Source organism: Triticum urartu, chromosome 6 (genome assembly GCF_003073215.2).
Source record: "Triticum urartu cultivar G1812 chromosome 6, Tu2.1, whole genome shotgun sequence".
Taxonomy (NCBI): Eukaryota; Viridiplantae; Streptophyta; class Magnoliopsida; order Poales; family Poaceae; genus Triticum; species Triticum urartu.
In genome coordinates, this window is record NC_053027.1 from 425,140,261 (window position 1) to 425,156,094 (window position 15,834).

A 15,834-nucleotide genomic window follows, 5' to 3' on the forward strand; every position below is an offset into this window, starting at 1 on the left:
AAAGTTAATCACAAATTTGTGATTCACATAAATTTCAAAGAATTCAAATTTTAACTATTCAAATTTGAAAACTAATGGCATTAACAGAAAGTTTATAATTTTTCTAAAACTAATGGTATTAACAAAAAGTATATAATTTTGCTGACCTAAAAGCAAAAAAGAAATAAAAAATAAAGCAAAAAACAAAACAAAATAAATAATGCAGAAAACAAAACAAAAAATCTGGAAAAAAAATAAAAATAGCAACAATAAGTATTTTTTGTAAATAGAAACAAAATAAAATAAATAAAGCAACAAAGAAAACAAAAAAACTAATAAAGTGTTTCCAAATTTGAAAACTAATGGCACTAACAGAAAGTTTATAATTTTTCTAAAACTAAAAGCAAAAAAAATTAAAAAAAATAAAGCAAAAAACAAAAGAAAATAAATAATGCAGAAAACAAAACAAAAAAACTGGAAAAAAAATAGCAACAATAAGTATTTTGTTGTAAGTAGAAACAAAATAAAATAAATAAAGCAACAAAGAAAAAAACAAAAAAAGTGTTTTCAAATTTGAAAACTAATGGCACTAACAGAAAGTTCATAATTTTTCTAAAACTAAAAGCAAAAAAGAATTAAAAAATAAATAAATAACAAAAGAAAATAAATAATGCAGAAAACAAAACAAAAAAACTAGAAAAAAATAGCAACAATAAGTTTTTTTTGTAAGTAGAAACAAAATAAAATAAATAAAGCAACAAAGAAAAAAAAAGTGCCACCTACTAGGCCCCCACGGCCTGAATACGACTAGAAACCCTACCATGGGTCAGGATTCACGCCCGTAGGAGGCCCTGTAGGCCCACAGGCACACAGCGCAGGGTTAGGCCCGAAAGCCTGCATTTGAGAGGAGCTCGAGAGGGAAGGCGCAGTAGCGCTTATAAACCACTCTCGAGCTCTCTCAGCTAGCGAGGTGGGACTAAAGTTTTGGCGCGGGGAAGCACAAGGCCTTTGGTCCTGGTTGGTGCCAGCAACTGGGACTAAAGGGGGCATTGGTCTCGGTTCGTGGCACAAACCGGGACCAATGCCCCCCTTTAGTCCCAATTGGTGCCACCAACCGAGACCAAAGGCCGCCACTTCCCGCCCTTTGGGCTGCTGAAAAGAGGCATTTGGTCCTGGTTGGTGACACCAACCGGGACTAAAGGGGGGCATTGGTCCCGATTTGAGCCACGAACCGGGACCAATGCCTTTGCTATATAAGCAACACTTGGGAAATTTTCAGATTTCCCTCGCTAGTTGCCCCCGACGACGCCGACCTCCTCGACGCCGCCAGGCTGCCCCGACGCCGCCCGCCGCCCCCGCCGTCGCCGTCGCCCGCACCCTTCGTCGCCGTCGCCCGCGCCCTCGCTGGCCGTCGCCCACGCCCGTCGTCGCCGTCGCCCGCGCCCTCGCCGGCCGTCACCCGCGCCCGTCATCGCCGTCGCCCTCGCCGGCCGTCGCCCGCGCCCGTCGTCGCCGTCGCCCGCGCCCGTCGTCGCCGTTGCCCGCGCGCTCGTCGCCCGCGCCCTCGCCGGCCGTCCCCTGCCCCGACGCGTCGCCGCCTCTGTGAGCACCGCGCGTCTGCCGCCCCCGCCGCCGCTGTGCAATTTTTTTTAATTATACATGCTTTTTTACATGTTTTTAGATTTTCATATATATATATGTATGTATGTATGTATTTTTTAGATATATGTTTTTTATGTATTTGATGTATATTCATATGTGTATATATGTATGTATTTTTTCAATTGTAATGATGTTTTAAAAATACATATATGCAAAAGTTAGATTTTTAATTAGAAAAGTTTTATCTATATATGTTCTCTGATTTAGTACATTTTAGGTTAGTTTCATTTTAAAAAAAGTTTTATATATTTAGGAAGAAGGAATAGAAGGAAGAAGAAGGAAGAAAAGGTTTTATATATGAGGGTCGAGAGGGGGTCGACGGTCACCGAGGGGTCGAGGGTCGAGAGGGGGTCTAGGGTCGCCGAGGGGTCGAGGGTCGTCGAACAAGAGAGGAAGAAGAGGATAAAAAAGAAGAGGAAGAAGAAAAAAAGAGGAGAAGAAAGAATAGAGGAGTTCTTCTCCTCTATTCTTTCTTCTCCTCTTTTTTTTTCTTCTTCTTCCTCTTTTTTTTATCGGGAACGAGGGTCGTCGAGGGTCGCCGAACATGAGAGGAACAAGAGGATAAAAAAAGAAGAGGAAGAAGAAGAAAAAAGAGGAGAAGAAAGAACAGAAGAGAGAACTCTTCTATTCTTTCTTCTACTCTTTTTTTTCTTCTGCTTCCTCTTTTTTTATCGGGAACGAGGGTCGTCGAGGGTCGCCGAGGGGTCGAGGGTCGAGAGGGGGTCGACGGTCGCCGAGGGGTCGACGGTCGAGAGGGGGTCGACGGTCGCCGAGGGGTCAAGGGTCGAGAAGGGGTCTAGGGTCGCCAAGGGGTCGAGGGTCGTCGAACATGAGAGGAAGAAGAGGATAAAAAAGAAGAGGAAGAAGAAGAAGAATAGAGGAGTTCTTCTCCTCTATTCTTTCTTCTCCTCCTTTTTTTCTTCTTCCTCTTCTTTTTTTATCCTTGAAGCATTGTCGAGGCCACCCCAAACCCTACAGAAGCAGCGTCGAGGCCACCCCAAACCCTAGAGAAGCAGCATCGAGGCCACTAATTAATATTAGTTCTACGTTTGCCACTAATATATCCATCTGTCATGTTTGAATAATAATTGCCATGTTGTAAATATTTGTAGAAACTATGGACACCGCATGAGACGAAGTACAAGAAGAGTTGTTGGGGGACATAATCGCACGAGGAAGTGATGCCGTCTGCTCGTTGTTTCTCAACGAGACTGATGGTCTGGAAGCAGCTGGCTATGATTATGATGGCTCCGGTGACCTAATGCCGGTGCAAGAAGGAGACCGTGAGGACGGCTCCGGTGACCCAATGCCGGTGCAAGAAGGAGACCGTGATGACGTCTCCGGTGACCGAACCGAGTCCGGCCAGGTATATATATTAGTTAAGCTTGTGCTAACTAGCTAATTGATGCATTCATTGTTTTGGTATGTACACATATTAATTAAGTCTTTGTTCTTTTTTCTAGCCCTCCGGATCGATCACAACTTCGGTAAAGAGACGAGGCCCGAAGAAAAAGTTGAGCTCGGATGAAAGGTTTGAGATCATAGCAATCGCGCCCGACGGCCAACCGATTGAACCCATCCGGACAAAGAGCGCATTTGTTGCTCAGTGTGGGGTTCTGGTTAGGGACAAGATCCCGATCAGCATCCAGCAATGGTTAAAGCCGGCTACAGAAGACCCTGAGGTGTCTTATGTCAATGATATGCAGAAAAATGATCTTTGGACTGAGCTGAAGTCAAATTTCACCCTACCGCCAGAGGATGATCCGGAGAAGCCAGTTAAAGAGCAATTAATCAAGTCTTTTGCTCTTAAGAGGATGGCAGAACTATTCAGGAGGTGAAAGAAATAGCTGAATAAGTTTGTCGAAAATAAAGAGACACCAGAATTCAAGGGAAGATATGAGAAGATCAGAGATCACTGGCCCGCATTTGTGGCCCACAAGACATCGGAAAAGAGTAAGAAGATGTCGGCGACAAACAAGAAAAATGCTGCGAAGAAGAAGCATCACCATCGCACGGGGTCAGGTGGCTACCTCGCAGCCCGGCCTAAGTGGGCCAAGACTGAGAATGATCTAGTTGATAAAGGGATCGAACCAGAGACAATTAACTGGCCAGACCGTTGCCGGACTTGGTTCTTCGGGGCTGGCGGAACCTTGGACCCTGTATCAGGGAAGTGCATTTGGACGGACGAGCAAATGGAAATACCAGTCAAGAGGCTTAAGCACTATATCGAAGCAGCGCAGCAAGGGACGTTCGTTCCAGACAGAGAGAACGACGAGCTCACAATGGCCCTCGGGAATCCTGAGCACCCTGGACGGACACGAGGCACGCCAGGCTCCATTCCGTGGAAGGCTGGGTTTCCGGACGCAGGCGGTTACAAATGCCACGAGAGGAGGAAGAAAGTGGAGCAGACCCAATTGTAGGCGCTGCACGCTAGGGTACAAGCGATAGAGGAACGAGAAGCAAATCGCAGCAAACGAACTGCCGAAGCTTCCCCCAAAGCTACCCCGCCATCTCAGCGGAGAAGCAGCGTGGCTTCCACCGAGCTGCTTCAGCCGGAGCATGTCTTGACGGCTCCTGCCAGCTATCCCGTGGATGCTATCACGGAGTCTCAAAATTGCCACCTTATGACACAATGGTTTAATATGAAGGTCAAGGCGGCTGTTGGCTCTATTTTTCCTACTGAAACCGGCGCAACTTTGTTGGGGAACGTAGTAATTTCAAAAAAAATACTACGCACACGCAAGATCATGGTGATGCATAGCAACGAGAGGGGAGAGTGTTGTCTACGTACCCTCGTAGACCGGAAGCGGAAGCGTTAGCACAACGCGGTTGATGTAGTCGTACATCTTCACGGCCCGACCGATCAAGCACCGAAACTATGGCAACTCCGAGTTCTAGCACACGTTCAGCTCGATGACGATCCCCGGACTCCGATCCAGCAAAGTGTCGGGGATGAGTTCCGTCAGCACGACGGCGTGGTGACGATCTTGATGTTCTACGTCGCAGGGCTTCGCCTAAGCACCGCTACAATATTATCGAGGATTATGGTGGAGGGGGGCACCGCACATGGCTAAGAGATCAATGATCAATTGTTGTGTCTATGGGGTGCCCCCCTGCCCCGTATATAAAGGAGTGGAGGAGGGGGCCGGCCAAGGAGGGTGGCGCGCCCTAGGGTGGAGGGGGGCGCCACAGGGAGTAGGACTCCCCTTTTTCCTATTAGGAGTAGGAGAGGGAAGGAAGAGGAAGGAGGGAGGAAGGAAAGGGGGGCCGGCCCCCCTCCCAATTCGGATTGGACTTGGGGGGGCGCCCCTCCCTTTCTCCTTTCCCCTCCTTTCCACTAAGGCCCAATAAGGCCCATATACCTCCCGGGGGGTTCCGATAACCTCCCGATGATCCGGTATTGTCCCAATCTCACCCGGAACCTTTCCGGTGTCCAAATATAGTCGTCCAATATATCGATCTTTATGTCTCGACCATTTTGAGACTCCTCGTCAAGTCCGTGAACACATCCGGGACTCCGAACAACCTTCGGTACATCAAAATATATAAACTCATAATGAAACTGTTATCGTAACGTTAAGCGTGCGGGCCCTACGGGTTCGAGAACAATGTAGACATGACCGAGACACGTCTCCGGTCAATAACCAATAGCGGAACCTGGATGCTCATATTGGTTCCTACATATTCTACGAAGATCTTTATCGGTCAGACCGCATAACAACATACGTTTGTTCCCTTTGTCATCGGTATGTTACTTGCCCGAGATTCGATCATCGGTATCTAAATACCTAGTTCAATCTCGTTACCGGCAAGTCTCTTTACTCATTCTGTAATACATCATCTTGCAACTAAATTATTAGTTGCTTTGCTTGCAAGGCTTAAGTGATGTGCATTATCAAGAGGGCCCAGAGATACCTCTCCGACAATCGGAGTGACAAATCCTAATCTCGAAATATGCCAACCCAACATGTACCTTTGGAGACATCTGTAGAGCACCTTTATAATCACCCAGTTACGTTGTGACGTTTGGTAGCATACAAAGTGTTCCTCCGGTAAACGGGAGTTGCATAATCTCATAGTCATAGGAACATGTATAAGTCATGAAGAAAGCAATAGCAACATACTAAATGATCGGGTGCTAAGCTAATGGAATGGGTCATGTCAATCACATCATTCTCCTAATGATGTGATCCCGTTAATCAAATGACAACTCGTGTCTATGGTTAGGAAACATAACCATCTTCGATTAACGAGCTAGTCAAGTAGAGGCATACTAGTGACACTTTGTTTTTCTATGTATTCACACAAGTATTATGTTTTCGGTTAATACAATTCTAGCATGAATAATAAACATTTATCATGATATAAGGAAATAAATAATAACTTTATTATTGCCTCTAGGGCATATTTCCTTCAATCTCCCACTTGCACTAGAGTCAATAATCTAGATTACACAGTGATGATTCTAACACCCATGGAGCCTTGGTGCTGATCTTGTTTTGCTCGTGGAAGAGGCTTAGCCAATGGGTCTGCTACATTCAGATCCGTATGTATCTTGCAAATCTCTATGTCTCCCACCTGGACTAGATCCTGGATGGAATTGAAGCGTCTCTTGATGTGCTTGGTTCTCTTGTGAAATCTGGATTCTTTGCCAAGGAAATTGCACCAGTATTGTCACAAAAGATTTTCATTGGACCCGATGCACTAGGTATGACACCTAGATCGGATATGAACTCCTTCATCCAGACTCCTTCGTTTGCTGCTTCCGAAGCAGCTATGTACTCCGCTTCACATGTAGATCCCGCCACGACGCTTTGTTTAGAACTACACCAACTGACAGCTCCACCGTTTAATGTAAATACGTATCCGGTTTGCGATTTAGAATCGTCCGGATGAGTGTCAAAGCTTGCATCAACGTAACCATTTACGATGAGCTCTTTGTCACCTCCATATACGAGAAACATATCCTTAGTCCTTTTCAGGTATTTCAGGATGTTCTTGACCGCTGTCCAATGATCCACTCCTGGATTACTTTGGTACCTCACTGCTAGACTTATAGCAAGGCACACATCAGGTCTGGTACACAGCATTGCATATATGATAGAGCCTATGGCTGAAGCATAGGGAACATCTTTCATTTTCTCTCTATCTTCTGCAGTGGTCGGGCATTGAGTCTTACTCAACTTCACACCTTGTAACACAGGCAAGAATCTTTTCTTTGCTTGATCCATTTTGAACTTCTTCAAAACTTTGTCAAGGTATGTGCTTTGTGAAAGTCCAATTAAGCGTCTTGATCTATCTCTATAGATCTTAATGCCCAATATGTAAGCAGCTTCACCGAGGTCTTTCATTGAAAAACTCTTATACAAGTATCCCTTTATGCTATCCAGAAATTCTATATCATTTCCGATTAGCAATATGTCATCCACATATAATATCAGAAATGCTACAGAGCTCCCACTCACTTTCTTGTAAATACGGGCTTCTCCAAAAGTCTGTATAAAACCAGATGCTTTGATCACACTATCAAAGCGTTTATTCCAACTCCGAGATGCTTGCACCAGTCCATAAATGGATTGCTGGAGCTTGCACACTTTGTTAGCTCCCTTTGGATCGACAAAAACCTCTGGCTGCATCATATACAACTCTTCTTCCAGAAATCCATTCAGGAATGCAGTTTTGACATCCATCTGCCAAATTTCATAATCATAAAATGCGTCAATTGCTAACATGATTCGGACAGACTTAGGCATCGCTACGGGTGAGAAGGTCTCATCGTAGTCAATCCCTTGAACTTGTCGAAAACCTTTTGCGACAAGTCGAGCTTTGTAGACAGTAACATTACCGTCAGTGTCAGTCTTCTTCTTGAAGATCCATTTATTCTCAATTGTTTGCCGATCATTGGGCAAGTCAACCAAAGTCCACACTTTGTTCTCATACATGGATCCCATATCAGGTTTCATGGCTTCAAGCCATTTTGCGGAATCTGGGCTCACCATCGCTTCTTCATAGTTCATAGGTTCATCATGATCTAGTAGCGTGACTTCCAGAACAGGATTACCGTACCACTCTGGTGCGGATCTTACTCTGGTTGATCTACGAGGTTCAGTAGTAGCTTGTTCTGAAGTTTCATGATCATCATCATTAGCTTCCTCACTAGTTTGTATAGGTGTCACAGAAACCGGTTTCTGTGATGTGCTACTTTCCAATAAGGGAGCAGGTACAGTTACCTCATCAAGTTCTACTTTCCTCCCACTCACTTCTTTCGAGAGAAACTCCTTCTCTAGAAAGGATCCATTCTTAGCAACAAATATATTGCCTTCGGATCTGTGATAGAAGGTGTACCCAACAGTCTCCTTTGGGTATCCTATGAAGACACATTTCTCTGATTTGGGTTCAAGCTTATCAGGTTGAAGCTTTTTCACATAAGCATCGCAGCCCTAAACTTTAAGAAATGACATCTTAGGTTTCTTTCCAAACCACAGTTCATACGGTGTCATCTCAACGGATTTATATGGTTCTCTATTTAACATGAATGCAGTTGTCTCTAATGCATAACCCCAAAACGATAGTGGTAAATCAGTAAGAGATATCATAGATCGCACCATATCTAATAAAGTATGGTTACGACGTTCGGAAACACCATTATGCTATGGTGTTCTAGGTGGCGTGCGTTGAGAAACTATTCCACATTGTTTTAATTGAAGGCCAAACTCATAACTCAAATATTCGCCTCTGCGATCAGATCGTAGAAACTTTATTTTCTTGTTACGATGATTCTCCACTTCACTCTGAAATTCCTTGAACTTTTCAAATGTTTCAGACTTGTGTTTCATCAAGTAGATATACCCATATCTGCTCAAATCATCTGTGAAGTTCAGGAAATAACGATACCCGCCGCGAGCCTCAATACTCATCGGACCGCATACATCGGTATGTATTATTTCCAATAAGTCGGTGGCTCGCTCCATTGTTCCAAAGAACGGAGTATCAGTCATCTTGCCCATGAGGCATGGTTCGCAAGCATCAAATGATTCATAATCAAGTGATTCCAAAAGTCCATCCACATGGAGTTTCCTCATGCTCCTTACATCAATATGACCTAAACAGCAGTGCCACAAGTATGTTGCACTATCATTATCAACTTTGCATCTTTTGGCATCAATATTATGAATATGTGTATCACTACAATCGAGATTCAATATACCATTTATATTAAGTGTATGACCATAGAAGGTTTTATTCATGTAAATAGAACAACAATTATTCTTTGACTTAAATGAATAACCGTATTGCAATAAACATGAGCCAATCATATTCATGCTCAACGAAAACACCAAATAACATTTATTTTAGGTTCAACACTAATCCTGAAGGTAAAGGGAGTGTGTGATGGTGATCATATCAACCTTGGAATCACTTACAACACACATCATCACCTCGCCCTTAACTAGTCTCTATTTATTTTCAACTCCTGTTTCGAGTTATTACTCTTAGAAACTGAGCCAGTATCAAATACCAAGGGGTTGCTATAAACACTAGTAAAGTACACAACAATAACGTGTATATCAAATATACTTTTATTCACTTTGCCATCCTTCTTATCCGCCAAGTATTTGGGGTAGTTCCGCTTCCTGGTGTAACACCCCGGATGTAACTTTCCCTATTTCTACTCCAACTCTTGCCATTTCCGACGTTAAGTTATATTTATTTCTTGGGTTCAGGTCTTTGTCTCCTGTGTTGTTTTCTTTTTCACATCTCATATCATGTCGATCATGTGCATTGCATTTGCATACGTGTTTATCTCATGCATTCAGCATTTTCCCCGTTGTCCGTTTTGCATTCCGGCGCTTCGTTCTCCTCCGGTGGCCATTTCTAGCTTTCTTTCGTGTGTGGGGATTAAACATTTCCGGATTGGACCGAGACTTGCCAAGCGGCCTTGGTTTACCACCAGTAGACCGCCTGTCAAGTTTCGTATCATTTGACTTTGTTTGATACTCCAACGGTTAACCGAGGTACCGAAAAGGCCTCATGTGTGTTGCAGCCCAACACCCCTCCATTTTGGCCCAAAACCCACCAAACTCTGCTCCATGTCCTAGAGCGTTCGATCACGATCGCGTGGCCGAAAACCGCACCTCATTTGGACTCTCCTAGCTCCCCTATGCCTATATATACACCCCCGTTTTTCGGATCTCTCCTCCCCCCGAAACCCTAGCAAAAAAAAAGATCTCGGGCGAGCCGGACACGTCCGACCCGCCCGGACAACCGCCGCCGCACCGGGGCGCGCCACGTCGCGGGCGCCCCACTTCGCCGCCCTCAGCCGCCGGCCCGGGAGGCCCGTTCCCGGCCCCCGCGGCCCGAAGTCGCCGCCGCCAGCCTCGCCTACCCCGCCGCCCGCGCCTTCGCCCCCTCCGCGACCGGCCGCCGCCCGCAGCCAAGTCCGGCGCCGGCCGCCCCGTTCCTCGTCGCCGGCGAGAGGAGAGCCCGACGCCGGCCGCCTCGAAGATCGCCGCCGCCCCACGCGCAAGTCGCGCCGGCCGAGCCCCGCCTCCGCCGGCCGCCCTCGCGCCGGCCGCTCCGCCCGCCCGCCCGCCGCCGCCGTCAGCTACAGTGCCGCCGCCGCCTCGGGAACCGCGCCCCGATCTGGATCTGAGAAGAGACTAGGGTTGACCCCTCTTTTTTTTACTAAGTCCCAGAATTTACTCCATATGCTCCTGTTCGAGGCCCCGTAACTTTGCATCCGTAGCTCCGATTTGGACATATATATCAAAATGTTCGTCTCGACGAGTACATCATTTCATTCCATTGCATCATTTTCATTTGAGCTCATCTTGATGCCCAAAATGCTGTTAGAAGGAGGCTTCGTGAGTTAATTGTCAGATCTGCTAGTTCATCTTAGACTTTTGTCATTTTTGCCATGATTATTGTGTGCATGCTATGCCTGTGAGTCCTTCATATGTTTTGTTAAGGATTTTGTCTTCTTTCCAGAGGTGCAACCCATGCATTTTTAGGATGTGTGTGGTGACTTGTGCAAGCTTGCAAAGTGAGGCACCCGGTAAATCTGTTTTCAGGGACTTAGTTGTTTTCACTAAGTCTGGGATATTTTAGTTCATGATGCCATATGTTCAGCTTGTTTCCTAGTGATCCGTGCCTCTTTTGAGGATGATCAGTAAAGGAGTTTTGTTAATCATGTTATTCTATATCCATCCATGTCTTTGTTTGCAATTATGGAGCACCCTAGCTTGAGTCAATCGAGCTCTACTTTTGCTTCATGGTGAATCTGGGCAGATCGTCAACTCGTTTGCGATTTTGCCGATGCTATTGTAGTTGATCCGTGCATGCTATGCCATTGTTCTTGCCATGTCTAGCTTGTATTTTGTGCCTTCTTAATGGATGTATGCTTGCCTTGCCATGACTTGCACCGTAGTGAGTGCATCGAGCTCGTTTACATGCCTTCGTGAGTTATATTTCAGCATGTCTCAGTTTTCACTAAGTCTGAAAACTGATTATGTTTTTGCTATGTTCGTGTGCCCGTTAGTATATTTTGTGATCCCTTTTGGCCCCAGGTCACTTTGGGTCTTTTGTTAAGCTTGTTGAGTAGCTCCATGCCATGTTCTTACTTGTCTTTAATCAGGTCATGTATCATGTTGTTTTGCTGCTCCGAAGAGGGCTTCGTGATCTGAAATTTCAGACAAGTGTTAATTTCACTAAGTCTGGAATCTGTTTTGCATTTGCGTTTTTGCCATGCTTGTTTGAACCTCATAATGGATGAATTGGCCGTGGCTCAGTGCTAGTCTTTTGTTAAGCATCTTGTGTGCATCCCTGCCATGTATTTTGTTGTCATGTTTGGTGGCTGTAGCATGTTCATCTCATTGCATTTAGATGCCTACTTGCTGTAAATCGCAGACCGGTGTCATTTAAAACGCTTGCCATTTCCAAACCGTAACTCCGATTCCAATGATCTTTATATCGTTTTCAAGCGATTTCATCTCATCTTTCCAGTGGCACCCTTGGAATTCCAAGTTGAGGCCAGGTTCATGCATTTCCTGTCATATCTTGCATTTTGCATCCCGCATCGCATCCCGCATAGCATATCATCATTTCATCATATTGCTTGGTCTTGCACGTGGTTGATTGTATCCTTGTTGCTTGTTTGTCTTGTTTGGGTAGAGCCGGGAGACGAGTTCGCTACGAGGAGCCCGTTGAGTTTGCTTGTGAGGATCCAGTCAACTCTGACAACTGTGCAGGCAAGATGATCATACCCTCGAAATCACTACTATCTTTGCTATGCTAGTTTGCTCGCTCTTTTGCTATGCCAATGCTACGATGCCTACCATTTGCTTGTCAGCCTCCCAATTGCCATGTTGAACCTCTAACCCACCATGTCCTAGCAAACCGTTGATTGGCTATGTTACCGCTTTGCTCAGCCCCTCTTATAGCGTTGCTAGTTGCAGGTGAAGATTGGAGCCGTTCCTTGTTGGAACATTTTATTACTTGTTGGGATATCATTATATTGCTATGTTATCTTAATGCATCTATATACTTGGTAAAGGGTGGAAGGCTCGGCCTCTCGCCTAGTGTTTTGTTCCACTCTTGCCGCCCTAGTTTCCGTCATATCGGTGTTATGTTCCCGGATTTTGCGTTCCTTACGCGGTTGGGTTATAATGGGAACCCCTTGATAGTTCGCCTTGATTAAAGCTTTTCCAGCAATGCCCAACATTGGTTTTACCATTCGCCACCTAGCCTCTTTTCCCTTGGGTTACCGGAGCCCAAGGGTCATCTTATTTTAAGCCCCCCACGGGCCAGTGCTCCCTCTGAGTGTTGGTCCGACCGAGTAGACTGCGGGGCCACCTCGGGGCAACTTGAGGGTTGGTTTACTCGTAGGATGTCTCATCTGAGTGTGCCCTGAGAAAGAGATATGTCCAGCTCCTATCGGGATTTGTCGGCACATTCGGGCGGTGTTGCTGGTCTTGTTTTAACCTGTCGAATTGTCTTGTCGTACCGGGTTACCGAGTCTGATCGGTGTGTCTCGGGGGGAGGTCTATTCCTTCGTTGACCGTGAGAGCTTGTCATGGGCTAAGTTGGGACTCCCCTGCAGGGATTGAACTTTCAAAATCTGTGCCCACGGGTATGGGCAGATGGGAATTTGTTAATGTCCGGTTGTAGATAACTTGAACCCTAACTAATTAAAATGAATCAACTGAGTGTGTTACCGTGATGGCCTCTTCTCGGCGGAGTCCGGGCAGTGGACACGGTATTGGAGTTATGCTTGCGCAGGTTGTTCCTCTAGATTCTCGCTCGCGCCTTGCCTCCTCTTCTCGCTCTCTTTTGTGAATAAGTTAGCAACCATATATGCTAGTCGCTTGCTGCAGCTCCACTTATATTTGCCTTATCCTTCCTATAAGCTTAAATAGTCTTGATCGCGAGGGTGTGAGATTGCTGAGTCCCCGTGGCTCACAGGTACTATAATTCCAGATGCAGGTCTAGGGTGATTCCGCTCCAGGTGACGAGTACGAGCTCAAGTGGGAGTTCGACGAGGACTCTCAGCGATACTACGTGTCTTTTCCTGATGACCAGTAGTGGTGCCTAGTTGGGGTTTGATTCAGGGCCTTGTCGCATGTTGGGTTTTCTTCTATTTGGCGCCGTAGTCGGGCCCTGAGTGTTTGCACGATGGATGTTATTTATGTACTCTGATGTGACGTGGCGAGTGTAAGCCAACTATGTATCTCCCCCTTTTATTATATATTACATGGGATGTTGTAATGATTGCCTGACTTGCGACATTGCTTTCAATGCGGTTATGTCTCTAAGTCGTGCCTCGACACGTGGGAGCTATAGCCGCATCGAGGGCGTGACAAGTTGGTAATCAGAGCCTTCCCCGACCTTAGGAGCCCCATTGCTTGATCGTTTTTAGAGGCTGAGTTGTGTCTAGAAAAATGTTTTGAGTCACTTAGGAATTATATATCGGAGAGTTTAGGAATTCTTTTTACTTCCCAGTCTCCTCATCGCTCTGGTAAGGCATCCTGACGTAGAGTTTTAACTCTTCTCTTCTCAAATTTCACTAAAAAAAATTTTAGGATCACGCGAGTATCTTGGAATCGTTCCGATGGCTTATGATGAGAACATTGTCTTGGTGCCTCCTGTCAGGGGTTTAGTGGAAGTGTCCCGGGGAGTTGAGCTCTGAGGTGTTGTCATCATAATTTTATCGTTGCAATTCTAGAATACTTGAGATATGTTCGCCGACATCGAAAATCTCTTTTATGCAGTTCGTTGGTGAGATAACCTCGACGCCACCCAGTACTGGGGCGGGAGTTCGGGAGTATCGCCATAACTTGTATAACGGATGCTTTTCGAAGGTTGAGGTAGATGGTTTCCGAAGTTTTCTTGGTTATGTGTTGAAGGATGGATACAGCTGGATGTAGGATTTGCTAGTTTGGGTGAGATATTATGATTCCCCTGTATCCCCAACACCTGATTGCATAACCGGAAAGGTTCGGGAGTTTCATAGGTGGGAATTCTAGTAGCTCTAGTTCTTCTTCCATGGATATTGGTTTGAGATTGGGATTTCTTACCGATTATTCGTTCTTGATCCGTACTTTGTTGATTTTTTTCACTACCTTAATTCTACGTGGCTTCTCAATTTATGGATATGTGACCACTTCAAGAGGAATGCATTCGTTCATTTTGTCCAGATGTGAAGACTATATGTTGCAATTTTCATTCCGTTGGATTCAGCTTCAATATTTATCTATCATGTGCTAATGGTGGTCAACCTCTTCAGGATGGCTCCCGCTAAGAGCACCAGTCAGAACCAGAATCAAGATCCGCCACCCCTCCACCTCCTCCAGAGGCATGGCAAGCTGTGATGGCCGCAACCAATGCAAACACTCAGCTGATCATGCAAATTCTCCAAGAGCGCAATCAAGGCAGTCAAGGGAATCAAGGCAGCAATCAGAGTCACTTTGCTACACTCAACCAGTTCCTTGCTAATGGGCCAAAGACTTTCAGCAATTGTGTTGAGGCAACCGATGCTGACGATTGGCTTGTGGATCTGTGTAAGCATTTCGAGTGCAGTAACGTCAGGCCTGAGGACTTTGTCAAGTTCGCTTCCTTCCAACTCAAATATCAAGCTGCAGAATGGTTCCAGCAGTACAAGGATTCCAGAGGTGGACGTGTTATCACTTGGGATGATTTCCGTCGAGATTTCCGAGCTCATCATATTCCGCAGAGCGTGGTTGAAAGCAAGCGTGAGGAATTCCGCAATCTGAAGCAAGGCTCTTTGTCTGTCTATGACTACAACAAATTGTTCCAGAAGCTTGCCCGCTTTGCCAAGCAGGACGTGCCTGATGAGAAGAGCATGATATATCAGTTCAGGGGTGGTCTTAGAGAAGATATTCAGCTCGCTCTTGTTCTCTTCGAGCCCTTGAGATACGATGAGTTCTACAACATGGCACTGAAGCAAGAGGCTGCTCAGTTGAGGTGTGATGCTTCCAGGAAGCGAGTCAGAGATGTTACTCCTTCTTCCTCTACTCAAGTGGCCAAGCAGCAGAAGTTTTGGCTTCCTCCTCCTCCGTTCCGTCAGCCGTATCAGCAGAAGAGCAAAGGTGGCAGTGGTTCTTCCCACCCACCCAACCCAGGCTTTCAGAACAAGAATTCGTCTCAAGCTCCAAGATCGAGTGCTCCGTATCACCGTCCGCTTTCAGAGGTCACGTGCAACAAGTGCCAATAGAAGGGTCACTATGCCAACAAGTGTCTCAACCAGAGGCGTCTTCCTCCTCCTCCTCCTCCTGTGAGATCGGCAAGTACAGCTATGGTCAAGCATAACCCCAAGCATGCCAAGGTCAATTTGATGAATGCAGCTCAGGCAGAGGACTCGTCAGATGTGATCATGGGTAACCTTCCTGTTAATGATATTCCTGCAAAAGTTCTATTTGACACTGGTGCATCGCATTCCTTTTTGTCATGCCCTTTTGCATCGAAGCACAATGTTGATACCGAGATTATGCCCAAAGTCATGCAAGTTGTTTCTCCCGGCAAGCTTTTGACTTCTAGTTTGGTTGCTCCCGATGTCTCTATCACGTTGGGCGATTACAAGTTTCTCTCTTCTCCGGTGGTTCTTGGTAACTCGGATATTGATCTTATTCTCGGAATGGATTGGCTTTCTAAGCACAAGGCACATCTTGATTGTGCTGC